This window comes from Haemorhous mexicanus, chromosome 1 (assembly GCF_027477595.1).
Source record: "Haemorhous mexicanus isolate bHaeMex1 chromosome 1, bHaeMex1.pri, whole genome shotgun sequence".
In the NCBI taxonomy this organism is placed as follows: domain Eukaryota; kingdom Metazoa; phylum Chordata; class Aves; order Passeriformes; family Fringillidae; genus Haemorhous; species Haemorhous mexicanus.
Genome location: NC_082341.1, coordinates 82,133,226 through 82,147,039, shown reverse-complemented (window position 1 = coordinate 82,147,039; position 13,814 = coordinate 82,133,226).

The window sequence follows — 13,814 nt, the reverse complement described above, 5'->3', positions numbered from 1 at the left end:
ATACTAAAAGAATAGGAGAAAGGATTTAGTCAGAAGGCTGGCTAAGAATAGAAAAGGAATGCATAACAAAGGCTCAGACTGACTGAAACAGTCTGAGACAGCTGGACTGTGATTGGCCATTAATTAGAAACAACCACATGAGACCAATCACAGATCCACCTGTTCCATTCCACAGCAGCAGATAATCGTTATTTACAGTTTGTTCCTGAGGCCTCTCAGCTTCTCAGGAGGAAAAAATCCTAACAAAAGGAATTTTCATAAAACATGTCAGTGACTCCCTTAATTATTTCTTGTCTCTATAGATCTATGATAACCTGATTTCACTTCAATGTTATTGTTTCTGTCAGCCAACTCTATCAATCCTTGTTTTGAACTCCCTAACATTCTATAGTCAGTTTCATGCATTGCCTTAAAGCCTCTTAAAGGCTCTGAAAATGTTTGTTCTTTTCTGAGACCTGTGAGACTCTTTCTCCCTCTCTGCACCCCTTCTTGTCAGTTACAAAAAGCTGATGGAACATCTCCAAAGCCTCGAGTGATTTGTTCAGTTGTGTTCCCTCAATCTGTGAGCTGGAAGATCTGGTCATAGATATTGTCTCGCTTATCTCTTTTTCTGGAGGGTCTGTGTATCGAGGTGGGGTTTATTACTTTTTCTGGTCTTCTCTTTTTTTTTTTTTTCAACAATATTCTCAAAAAAATGTCCTCACATTACAAATGTCACATATCCATTATACTTCACACAGCTTTTACCTTCCACCTATCCTAACAGTACTTATCAATATTAACAAAATGTTTGAGCAACTGGAGCCCATCTTCTTAGGATAACTGATCTAGATAAAAACTAAGCCAGTTCTTTTTGTTCAAGTCATTTGTTAAGGGGATTCTGAAGGTAACATCACCTGGTGCTCTTTCAAGCAATACAATGTATTTTTGGCATTGCTCTCTGAAGAGAGCAACAGCTACTTTGATTTTACAAAGTATTTTACTGGTAGAAGTGCACTGATATTAAAACACCCCTGTTAACAACAAATCACTAGCCACTTCAATTATGTAATAATTTAACATGAAGACTCAAAAACAACTCCAGTCCTGTGAGCTTTTAAAATACTCAATAATCTTCAGATCTTTTAGTGCTGCTTTGACAGCTTGTTTACCACAGTAGCTGAGAGAGTCTGCATATTCTGCACAGAACTCCCAGTATTCAGCAAAAGCTGATAAGCCAAAATGTTTTCGCTGCAACTCTTTACTTTTCCCAGGGTATCTTCCTGAGCTCTTCCTAGGTAATCTCCCTGCTCTAGTGCATTATGTAAGAACTTGCTCAGGTGACTTCATGTCACTTAATGTTTTTTAGCTGTGACTCAGAAATTATTGAAAAAGCTCGGTTTTCAATAATTATCTTTTCCTACTGAAAGAGAATCCCTGAAGAACATAAACCATTATGTGAAGGAAAAAATAAGACAACAAAGGAACTGGAAAAATTCATCTCAATTTTGATTGATTAAAGTATTTTGACCTATTGTAGACAGTCTGTCCAGATATTCCATGTACCTCAGCCCCTTCCCAGAGGCAGTTTACCCTTTCTTGTTGTGTCTCCAAGCCACACAAACCAGAGTTGCACTCACCTTAAGGTGTTCAGATTTTTGAATGAGACAAAAATTTGATAGACTTCTTTGATCTAGAGATCTAGATAGTAAAAGAGTGGGGAGGTGTGAGTTAAAGTGATTTTGGCCTTTCCAAGAGTTACAGCAGGAAAGCATCCTCCATCCTAGATATAGGAAAATACTTGGATGAATAAAAATAATTTCTGAAAGACATGGCAGAGGCTTTTACAGCCTACAAACCTTCAAAACTCCTGTGAAAGAATTCATATAGCATAGTATAATACAAAAAAGAACACCTTTCTAGAAACTGGTGATGATTTTATTTATGGCAGATTCTTAAGAATTCAGAGACTGAGATAATTTTCCTCTAAATTTGATCCTCAAATAATGAGCCAGCCAGCTAATCTAGAGAACAAATATCCACCAGGTCTACTGCAGATACATTTAAAAACCTCAGGGAAGGAATGGTTGCTTCTGGAGGCAATAGTAAAGAATTATTTTCTAGATAACTATAATTTTCTGGCATGGTTTACCTACAGAGTGGATATCATCCTTTTCTGAAGTGTATTTAAAACCATTAAATTCCTCAAATTAGATTTAACTTTATTTAAAATATTTAGTGTACATAGATGATATTAAATTTCCTCCTTTCTTCTTGGTATATGGACAACAGGACTAAGTAACAGGTGCACAGTGTAGACACATGGATGGCTTAAAACTGTGCTGTCTTTCAAAAATGATCCTCTGAGAGTAACCTTCTCATGCTTACATAGGTAATTTCTTCCCATAGGACTGACTTCTAACAGGTTGCTTTTCACCTTATACATGCACTACTGCACACTGCATTTCTAACCATTAAAAACTTTTTCTTAAATTGTAGGATCATCTTTGCAATTTATAAAATTCATTTTGAATTCTAAGTTTATGTTTCAACATGCTTCCAGTCTTACCTGATTTTCCATCATCTGTGCATTTAATAAGCTTGTTTTTACTTTAATATCAAATTCATCCATGACAAGATTTAAGTAAAAACAGATTCTGAGAAGACCTCTTCTACTGTGGGCGGCAATTCATTGACAGATACCCTTCTGATTACAGGTTTCCAAAAAGATTTACACCCACACTGTAGCTGATTTATCCAGATTGTCCTGTAATAAATTTTATCTACATCACATCTCCCTAACCTGCCTTTAGAGTATCACGTAGGGCACCATTAAAAGTTTTTATTATCCTTGTGATATGAAATATATATCTATGTTCCTGTGTTTCCATTCTATCCACAGGTTTCATCACCGCACTGTAGGAAAAAATTATATTGTAATTGACACATTTTATTTTTTTTACAAATCCACATTAGCTGCTATTAATCCTGTAATCTTTCTGTCTCGTCTGCTTGGAAGTGGTTTAGTTGCTTGTATCAAGGTGCTCAGGGTCCATGATGAAGCTGAAAAATCTGCAAAATCCCCATGAAATTGTCCAGGTCACTTTCTTAAACTGTTTTTAGGGCATTTAGGCCACCTTTTGTCCCTATAAATTTTCAAAAATAACTGCTAATAAATGTATTTATTTCAGCCATTTTGATAAATATTTTAGAATTAAATGTATCAGGCCCAGCTGACTTCCAAACACTTATCTAAATGTATTCACACCTCTTTTCTTGTTCTAGGCTAAGATCTTATCCCACTGCTGTGAAGTAATCAATTATGAAAGCCAGTGATAATTGATGGGGAATTCTGGAAAGGCAAGTTTCAAAAAGGGCATGAAATTCATGGGTTTCCTTCACTGCTGGGCAATGAGCAGGGATTTTTTCCTACTCTTCTGCTAGCAAGCTGTGCATATGTTATGGGGATAGGTCTTGTCAGTTTCATGGAGTTTATACTTCGGTTTTTTGTTTCCATAAATCTCACCTACGTTGTTTTGTATTAATCTTTAGCAATCTGATTTTGTCTTCACTTCCTGGATTCTTCTTTTGCTTGAAGTAAGTGAAGAAGCCATTAGTTACATCGATCGCTTCTTATCCTTCCCCTTCACTGCACTACAAAATTGTGTGAAAATATGACTACAGCTTAAAAGTCATGTGTGACATGACATTCTTCAGAAGAGGTGATGCCTACTCAGAAATGAATGTGGTGGATAAAAACGTATCAGAAGGAGATATACAGCTAATAAAGAGCGAATTAGCTTTTTCTAAATCAGACATACATTTGATTTACATAGCACACAGAAACATTGGAATTGTAGTTTATCAGTAATGTATTTTAAGATTAATATAAACATATTTTCTAGGAGAGCATTAATGCCTTTTTCAGTTTTCACCTTTTTTTATAAAGCCTGTTTTGTAATCCTACAAGTCTGTTTTGCAAACAATGCTAATACCAGTCAATTACACTAGCTGGCATTTGACAAGACCTGCAAACACCTAACAAATTACCAACTGAGTCACTACACAGGCAGGAATTTACAGCTATGAACAATGCTACTATTTCTATTTATAGGTGTTTCTGACTGATTTTGTTTTGATTACTTACACACACATGCACATAAGCGGGGCTCATCAGCTCATTGTGGCCTCACAGTTGACTCAGTGTGGCAGCTGATGCTTCTACAGCAGATCAGCTGTTCCTTTGTTAAAAGCTGTCAATACAGCCTGTAAGAATTATTATAATTCACATTTCAGAATTCAGTATCTTTGGACTAGGGTGGATGCCCTTATACAGAGAGCATTAAATAGAGTCACTGTTTACATAAAAAATGACATCTGACAAGGCACCATATCTTGGTCCTTTGCAATTAAAAATACTAATTATATATATAATGTGTAGTGTATTATGTAATATTAAAAGTATTTTCAACTAATTCTGGAGAAAATAAGACATCTCACTCTATCAAAAGAAATGGTCTAACAAATAATTTGAAAAGAAATTAAAGATCTTATGTTTGTGCTGTCATAAATGCAATCAGAACACAGGAATGTCTGCATTCCACACCTCAGGCTGTGAAATATTGCCACTTTTTTTTTTTTTTTGAGAAGAAGGGCTTTTAGGGTCCATTTGTCCTCCCATTCTTCTTTTGTGATGTCATCAGAAGAGAGAACTCAAACTTCTGTGTCCTGAGATCCACAAAGTCCTATAGCACTATAGCACCTCCTTGTAGCCAACAATTTCATTTACTCTATCTTTAGACTCAAGATCTTTTATATCTTTCTTTTTCTATTGGATTCACCTCTGATGTGCTTGATTCAAGAGGTGCAGTTGTTCTTATGCAGAGAAATTCTTTACCATTTCAGGACAACATGCACAAAACAGCTCTCTACCACACTCCAGCTCCTACCTCATGAAGTTTTTCCCATGCTGAGAAAAACATAAGGAATTGTTATATTAGTGAAGGTCGAATATGTGTTTCAAATTCACAGAGCTTAGCTTAATAGAGTGTAATACTCCCACAGGCACTGACTGAGAGGAAAAATGAGCCAGGTTTAACTTCTGGTCTTTCTTACTTAGACACTCAAAGAATATGCAGGGGAAGCTAGTCACTAGCTGGTCCCTGCTTTGCTTTTGGGAGGAGTCAGAGCAGAGGTGGTGCTCCAGGATGCTGCTTGTAGCACCTACATTGCCTGCTGCTGTCAGAAGCTATTGCTATCACAGGGCAGAGCAAATGGGTGAGCCAAGGAAGGCTGGAAATGTCCATCAGCTGACATCTTCTGTCCTACTGGTGATGAAGGAAGCTGTGAGAAGGGCTCAAAAAGGCAACACGGAGCACCCCAGGAAAACTGGAGAATGCCCAGCACTTCAAACAACTCCCACCTTTGGGAGACCTGGACCTCACACATCACATGGGCACTCTGGCTGTAAATGCAAAAAAGATAAATGAGCTTTGACTAGGCACCAGAAGGGCTGGGATGGAAAAATTGGTAGCACATGTTCTGGACATAGTCAGATGGTGAGGAGTATGCAGCATACACGAGAGCTGCTTTCACCCTTATTGTAAAGCCTTTTCCCATGTTGTCTGCCTAATTTTTGATGTAGTAGCAAGACTTGGCTCTGATTATATTAGAACAGACATTTTTGTGTTGCAAGATACACTCAGGTATCATTTTGGACACCACTTGGCAGCTCCTAGAAAACAAATAAGGATTCGCAACCTGGACACAAAAATGAAGCTAGCATTATTTTAAAAGGCAAAACATGCTGAAAGGTTTTGCATTTTTTGTTTGAAAACCATCTTATCAGAATGTGCCAGTGGTTAATTTTCCTAACATTTTATGTGTGTAACATAAAGGGACAATAAAACATTGGGAAAGGTAAAAACAATCAGAGGTTGTAGACCATATGGTGAGGGCAGATCTAGAAGAACAATAAAGTCATCATCCTCTGGCCTTTAATGTTCATTTGTTTTCTGGTTGTTTGTAATATGCCCTGTGGCAGCATTATAAATCTTCTTCCTGGGTAATAACTCTTACAACTTCTTTTCTTGCAATTACAAAAGGTGTTTTATTTTTATCAGCCATTCCAGACAACACAGATCCTATCTAATGTATATCTGGAGCAGTAAAAAGATTGAGTGTATATGTGTCTCATATAGTGTGATACATAAAATCAAACATTAATAAAGGCTTTTGACAACCTCCATCTGTTTGATCTTCACACTTCTCCCTCTGCTTTTTTTAAGAGATAAAGTCTTGAAGTATTTCAGCATTTCCTCTAACTCATCTAGCCTGCCAATTTTTTTGCAGCAACTTCTCAGTTGCCTAGTCCTATGACCAAATCAGAGAACACTGGTTTTTTTGGGGGGTCATAGGTGTTACTTTTGTGTCTGTGGAAAACACACAGAAAATATCTTGGAGCACTACTGAATCTGAGGATGAGCTGCTGCAAAGCGTTGACTGTGGGGTCATGGAAAGTGTGACTACATGTACCGAGATGTAGGAGTAAAAAAGACTGAGAAATTCTTGAAGAGAGTTTTATCCACTTATAAAGCTACACTTGAGCTAAAAAAAGAATTACCATTTTCTTGTTTCAAGCATAAAGTATCAGGATGGGTTTTCTTGATGCAGTTTGTTGAATGTCCATGTCAGTAGCTGAAGCATGGGAAGTGCAGATCTTGATCAAAATAGTTCTCTTACTGTTGTCATCTTATCACAAGAGTTCCAAACTGTTGTCTCCTTTTCATAAAGGTTTAATACCCTCTTGGTGTTTCTCATGGGCTGCTCCTCCAAGCACAGACCCCTTCTTCTTCACAGAGTATCCAATCAACTGCAGCTCCCTCTCAACCAGCCACGCCACTCTGTTATAGCACTCTTCTTCTCCTTGGTTACAGCTCTGCCCTGTTAAAGTCAGGCCTGTTCCTAATCTTTGATAATTGGCCCAGCTGCAACTCCTTAGGGGTAAGATTAGTTTCTACACTGTCTTTATTTTCTTATATTCTATCCCCCTACATCTTATCACCAGTTCAACCTTCTTTTACTCAAATTAGTCACAGAAAATGAAAAGTAGATATCTGAACTGGTAGTTCTGTCTCTATACTTAGACCCTCTGACCCTGCAACTATATTTTATAATGCTGTCCTGGAGTCAACCTGAAATCAAAATTTCGCAGGCTTAAAAAATCCCATCACCAACAATAAAAAACTAAACACAAACATCCCCTGAAAATCAGGAAGTATGAATATATAGGCTGAAGATGAGCAGGTTCTTGCTTGTCTTCCACATATGATTTGCTGCTTTCCTGTAAGCACAAACATTAGGCTACATTTTCATGCTCTCAGTGAATGTAATGTAGGTGAAATAGATTTAAGATTCATACATAAGAAAAAAAAAATTAAAACTATATATTTTAATGTGTGAGGCAATAGTCTGACAATTAAACATATCTCAGGAGTTTTTATATAAACCAGTGAAGTCCTTGGAAAAATTCAGCCCTTTTCTTGTGTGTTTTGTTTAATACAAGTAATTATTTTTTTTCATTTTCTAAAAGTGATATTATTCTATTTTGAAAGTTGATATAAAAATGAAAAATATTATAATCAAGATTTGTACATATCATGCCATGAGAGACCATTTATAATGTGAAATTTTAATGACCTTAGCCAAATTCAAAATTTCTTCTTCATGAAGATGTATTCTCAAGTACCAGAGAGATGAAAAAACACTTAAATGATTGTTCTTTGCTGTGTTTTCATAGGTGATGCCATATATGGTGTAAAGAAAATATTTGTACCAATTTTAATTTTTTTGTAGGTCCTAATTCTAACATACACAAGCAAGGGGAAATGGGTTTTAAGAAGAAATAATAGAAGATAATATAAGAAGTTAAATCTGTCTGTTGAATAAATGTATTACGCGTTCCTTTTCATAGAATTAAATTATTTCCTGTGTTTTCACAAGTTAGCACAGCACTTCTTAAGAACATCAAAACCAAGCAGGACCAAAACAAACGTCTGCCTACTGCTTATGAATAAAAATTAAGCAATTTGTTCATTTCCTTAAGGAAGAACTGCTTCACTAAAATTTTAGCCTATGGTTGTACCAATAAAACAACTTCAGAAAATACTTACCAGAGGATTATGAGTTGATGTCAGTGCAGGAATCACATTTTGTTAAAATAGAAGCTGTGAGTATTTCTGTAATTTCAAAAGGAGCTGCACTAAAAACTTGAGGGGAAAAAAAAAAAAAAAAAAGGCAGGTGTCTAACAGAATGTTTCCACACCAGTTGTTTGTTTTGGTTTGTTCAAAACCAAATACAGTCAGGAAAACCAGTTAATATATTTTTATTCCTAGACTGTGACAATCATTGCAGTTCTGTTACAATTATATCATTTGGAAAATTCCTGAGGAACTTTCTCAGTCAAATATCTCTGAGGTAAACTTTTCCTGAGTCAATACAGAAGGAAATGGTCAAGGAGTCTTCACAGGACTTTTACTATAGCACAGATGTCTGAAATAGCTTACGGAGGTTTTCAAGAGCTGGTTGGACAAAGCAGCCTGGTCTGTGCTGAACACTGACTGCGCTTTAACAAGGGAATTGGGAATAAGTGATCTCCTAAGCTCCTTTCCTAAACTTATCAGCGACCTCAGTGTGACTTTTGAAATGTTTATTTATGGCAAACTAAGCTAATATGTGATAAATATTCCATTACGTATGAAGTAAAATTAGTTTTAGCAGCACTATTCACTTTTATCAGCATAGTTTAAAAAGTGACTTCTGGACCAGATTGGATGTTGTGACAGATTGCTGGGCACCTACAGAAGAGTGAATAACAATTGTTCAAAGAAATCAGTGCCACTAAAGCATCCAAATACCTCCATACGTATTTGATCTATTTATCCTCTGTATAGCGGTCTGTCTCTTCTGTCTCTTTTTTTTTTTTTTTTTTTTTAATACAGTATGTACTCAAAGGTCTTTTGTTCTGAAGTGCTGTTTCCATATATTCTGCTAGGTCAAATTTCATTTTCTTGTTCTACTATATTATGATCCTTGAAAATCTTTCATTTCTTAACGACTGTAAAGAATTGGAATATTGTCATTCTATCTTAGAAACTGTATTACATTACATTTCCTTTAAATTCTAGATCTCCATATCTTCTATGTCTGCTAGGACAAAAATTTTACAGTAAAATGATGGTTGAAAAAATGTGGAACCATGCGTTACTATAATACAGACAAAAATATTGTTCATACTCAAATTTTTTTTTTCTTTTCATGCACAATTTTGATTGCAATGTGAAAAATATAGGCCCTGGGGAGCAGGATTGAGAAAGGGCTAACTTAAAATTCAGGGGTATTTCATGAGGTAATGTGCTAAAGCCTCAGATATTATTCTGCTGTTGAGGCTCCCATCCTTTTTCCATACATAGACTGGCAAAGATCAAACTGTAGTTTTCCTGTGGAGTAACTGATGTGTGCTAGCGCTTCTATAAAGCCACAAGGAATTCTCCTGGTAACAAGATCATTTCTCCACAAGACAATGAAACTTCATATGCACTTTATCCATCATCTGCCTGAATAGTCCTCCCAAAAAAAAAAAAAAGTGGAGAAAGAACTTTTTGCATTGTCTGGACAGGCTTCTGGTGAGAGTAAATGCATGTGACAGCTCACCAAAGGGTCCCTATTTCTATCATCCTGGACACTTTTACCATCACGCTTTAGTACAGGGCTCACAAGTGGATTTTGCTGTCCAACCCACTCGTTACTGGTGTTTATGTCCTTCTCCTCTCTGTGTACCTCATACTCCATGACTCTTTGGAAAGACTTCCTGCCTATATTCTTTCTCCCAGTCCTTTCCCAACAGATGGCACAGGATAACACTGCTTATTTTCTTTAGACTTCTTCAGACGAAGCAAAGAGCCTTTCCAGTCCTTTCCTCCCATTTTCTCGTAATCACTAATTCTAGGATTCGTCAGAGGGTCTCTTTTTGCACTACCATTCCCAAGAGTGCTTAGAATATGAGTACTCCTGACTTACCTGAAATCAATCTGGAATTATTTGTAAATGGACCAGCATGAACAGATGTGTGAGTGCTTGTGCATGCATACATATGTCTCTGTGTTAGAGGTATAAAGGGAGTTCGCATTCTCATGGGACCAACAGCACTTTAAAGTTCTTGAAAATGGAGAAAAAAGAAACATCAACAATTTTCCTGAGCAAAAATAAAAAGGTCTCCCTTTTTATTTTAATGAATGCTACTTTTTGTGTAGAATCCCTATCTGCAAAAAAAAAAAAAATCAACAATCTTCTGCTAATTGCTAATCTCTTTCTTGTTTTTAAAACCAAAAGAAGACTAAGAATAAAACCAATAACTATCACAGAAGAGTTTTTCTACATGAATGTTTTCTTTCTGCTCCCTCTGTACTTTTTTTCAAATTCAGACAGCCTGTAGCACAGTCTGAATTGTGTTAGAAAAAACTGCATAAATCCCTTCTGTGTTTTAGCAGCTGGTTGCTGCTTCACCTTTTTTCTTACACATGATGCTTTGTCCATTTTAATATCCATTTTGGCCAGATGGATGTAAGCCTGAGGATCCCTATCCATGAATGTTTACCTACAGCACCATCATTTGAGTGCACTGCTGAATCAATGATCAGAATTCTTAACGAGAATCAATATGTTGTTTCATTTGATCTGAGGTACCACCTTAGTGTCCATTTATGTAAACCTCAAAGGTCTCTGGAGATTACTTTGCGCGACCGTTTTTTTTTTTCAGAATATAATGAAAAATTAATTTAAATTGGCAAGCACTGTTGGGAACAAAAAATCTGTAGAATTTTATGTATAGAAGAAAATGCTGTAGATAAACTCCAGGTATGAGTCTGGCTGGTCATTCTGCAAAGAATGATTTTTCCTTATTTTCAGTCTACTTAATTCATTTGATTCCACCATATCTTGCAAGTGTAGTGTACCGAAGAAAAACAAGTTTAAAATAAAAACTCAGAACCAATATGAAGCATTTAGTAATGAGTTTAGTTTTTTAAAGAATATAATATAATTAAAGCATTAGAGGCTAAAAAGGAATATGGAATAATTTCAGTGCAAAAACTTCCACTGTGATTTAAAAACATTACAAAATAATTCACAGCTGGCTAGTACTTGCATTTTGCAGTACTACATACTTTCAGACATATGAAACAAAATCACCTTAGTTTCAGAATACAAATATACTAGTAACTAAATATATTATAGTTCCAGTTGGCAAGGAAATCATTTATATCCAACTTAAGGAAGGTTTTAATAATCAATATCTGTGCTTTTTCACTGGCTTGAACAGCCAGCCAATGGAACTCCCTTCAACGATATACCAAACTATCACAAAGCAGATGCCTTTATTTAAGTACTTGTTAATTCAGGATTTAAATAGTTGTTTCATCTACGGAGAAGACAAGCTGTATATTCTTATAATAAAGAAAAACCTGTATTAATGTAAACCAGTATGTGATGTATAAATTACCAAGTGATGCAGCTGACTCAAAGCTCTCAAACTTTACCTGCTGAAATATAATTAAAGTCTTGAGTTGAGTCATATACCCTGGAATGAATTCTGTGTAAAATGAAATATAATAAATGTTTGAATGAGGTAAGAAATAAGACTGTGGCAAGACCGTGGGAAGAGCATGATAGTGCAAAAGGAAGGTGAAATAACCTGAATCATGTAGGCAGTAGAGAACATGTCTAAGTAACAGCAAGCTGTAAATAATTCATGGAGAAATTTCCTAAGTGTTAACAAGATCATATGATTTCAGAATAATTTCATTTTGGGCTGTGCTGGTAATGCAGTCCCACTACATATGAAAAAAAGAGGGATTTTTCATTTTTTGTGATAACATTTCACACTGCAAAATTGGACATCTCCTTTTCCCATTAGAAATTATTTCCCATAGAAATTATTGTTCAGACACAATCAGCAAGACCTTTAGTGTTTTGCACTATTCATGTAATAGCAGATATAAAACACATAGCTGTCCATAAGCCTCTCCACCTCTTTATCAAATTAAACTATATTTTAAGCTACACTGGGCTATTTAAAGAGAGCTTGTATTTCAAATATCTTCTCTATCAGTAGTCTTGGGGGGAGCATAGTGTCTGTGGTTCACTTTCAGCAAAATGTTATTCTGAGCAGCATTCATTAGTCAGCAGCAGCTGTATTCTGGCAAGGAAAGCAAGGGCAAAAACTTTTCCAGGAATGGATGAATGTGGATTGGACAACAGCAGCTGCAGAGTGAACAGTGCTCTTTGTTTCTGTGGTCCAATGTCCTCTTATTTCTCAGCCGAGTCTCAGCTCTTCGGCCCTTCTGCCACAGCCCATGAAAGGGAGTTTGTTTGATGGTATGATCGAGGAGATCTGGAGTCACTAGGGATTGTCAGTTATACTTGAGCTTCAGCACAACTGCCTTTATTCAAAAAGTATAAATAAGCATAGTGAATTATCAATATTCATATGAAAACTCCATAGTAACAGTGTGTCAAATGGTAAACAAGTTTTAAGCTGAGGTACTTATTTACTGTTTGTAGGAATCTAGAAAATTCATGTTAAAATGAGAAATAATTATTTAAAAGAAAAAAAATAAAAAAGTATCACACTTGATTACAAAACCGAAAACTATGGTCATAGATCCGCAGAGAGCCTTTTTTACATGTCAGGGTCTAGCAGTAAAAGTAATTTGTTGCTGTTGGGACATATTTCATAGGGGAAAAAAAAGCTATTTCTGTCTTTCAATTCTTTGAAAGACGGTAGTTTTCTTACTATTTTTTAAAGGAAACAAGCACAAAATAAGGAAAATGGTATCTGGTAACAGAGGAGAGCTCTAATCTTATTTTCTTTTTTTTCCCCATTTTTTTAGTGCTTTTTACTGTCCGAGGCTGGAGCTCAATCACCGTAAGTTCTATCACCAAATTAATTTCCCAGAGTCCTGGGCAGATAACAGAGAAAGAAGGCTTCACATTAATCAGAAAGGGGATTTTGTTAATTTTATAATGAGCTAATCTGGAAACACCCTTAGGGAGATGAGTTCAGAGATCAAAATCAAAGGCTGAAGTCTCTGGAGTGAAAAACCCAGTTATTTCCCTACTTGATGGTTGGGTTTTGTGTCCACCTGTTCCTTTCAAAGTGCCTCTTTAAAGACCATTAAAAAGGCAGTGATTAAGGGCAGATGTTGAACAGACTGTGGTCCCAACACACCAGTTTTCCTTCATTCATTTCTATGCTGCTTTTTTTCTTTTCTGGGTAAAGACGGTTTCAGTGCAGTCCTTTTATCATATCCGTAGACAGATATAATTTGTAATTTTTAAATACTTTCTTTCTCTCTCTTTTTAGACTTTTACTCCTTAGTTTATATTACTTACAGCTATCAAAACATTTTATAAACTTCCATTGACTTTGCAACCCTTCAGCTCACAGCCAGAACAGACCTCATGAACCACAGTTATTACAGTCGGCAGAAAAAGATCCATTATTTTCTCAGTGTAAAGCTGATTCAAAACTACAGTTAGCAAAATTGAAAAAAATGAAAGTACTCACTGCTGCATCACTGGGCTTGACATTTCTAAATAATCTTAGCGTTTCCCTTGTCATTTCCACCGTCGCTCACAGATCCAGGCTCTGCAAAGTTTTTCATCAAATTACACCATTTTGCAGGAGACTACATAAAGTGAATAAGGGTCAAACCTAGACCAAAAGAAGCTTCTAATATTAAGTAAATATTGATGGTTATCTCTGTGGTATTGCATA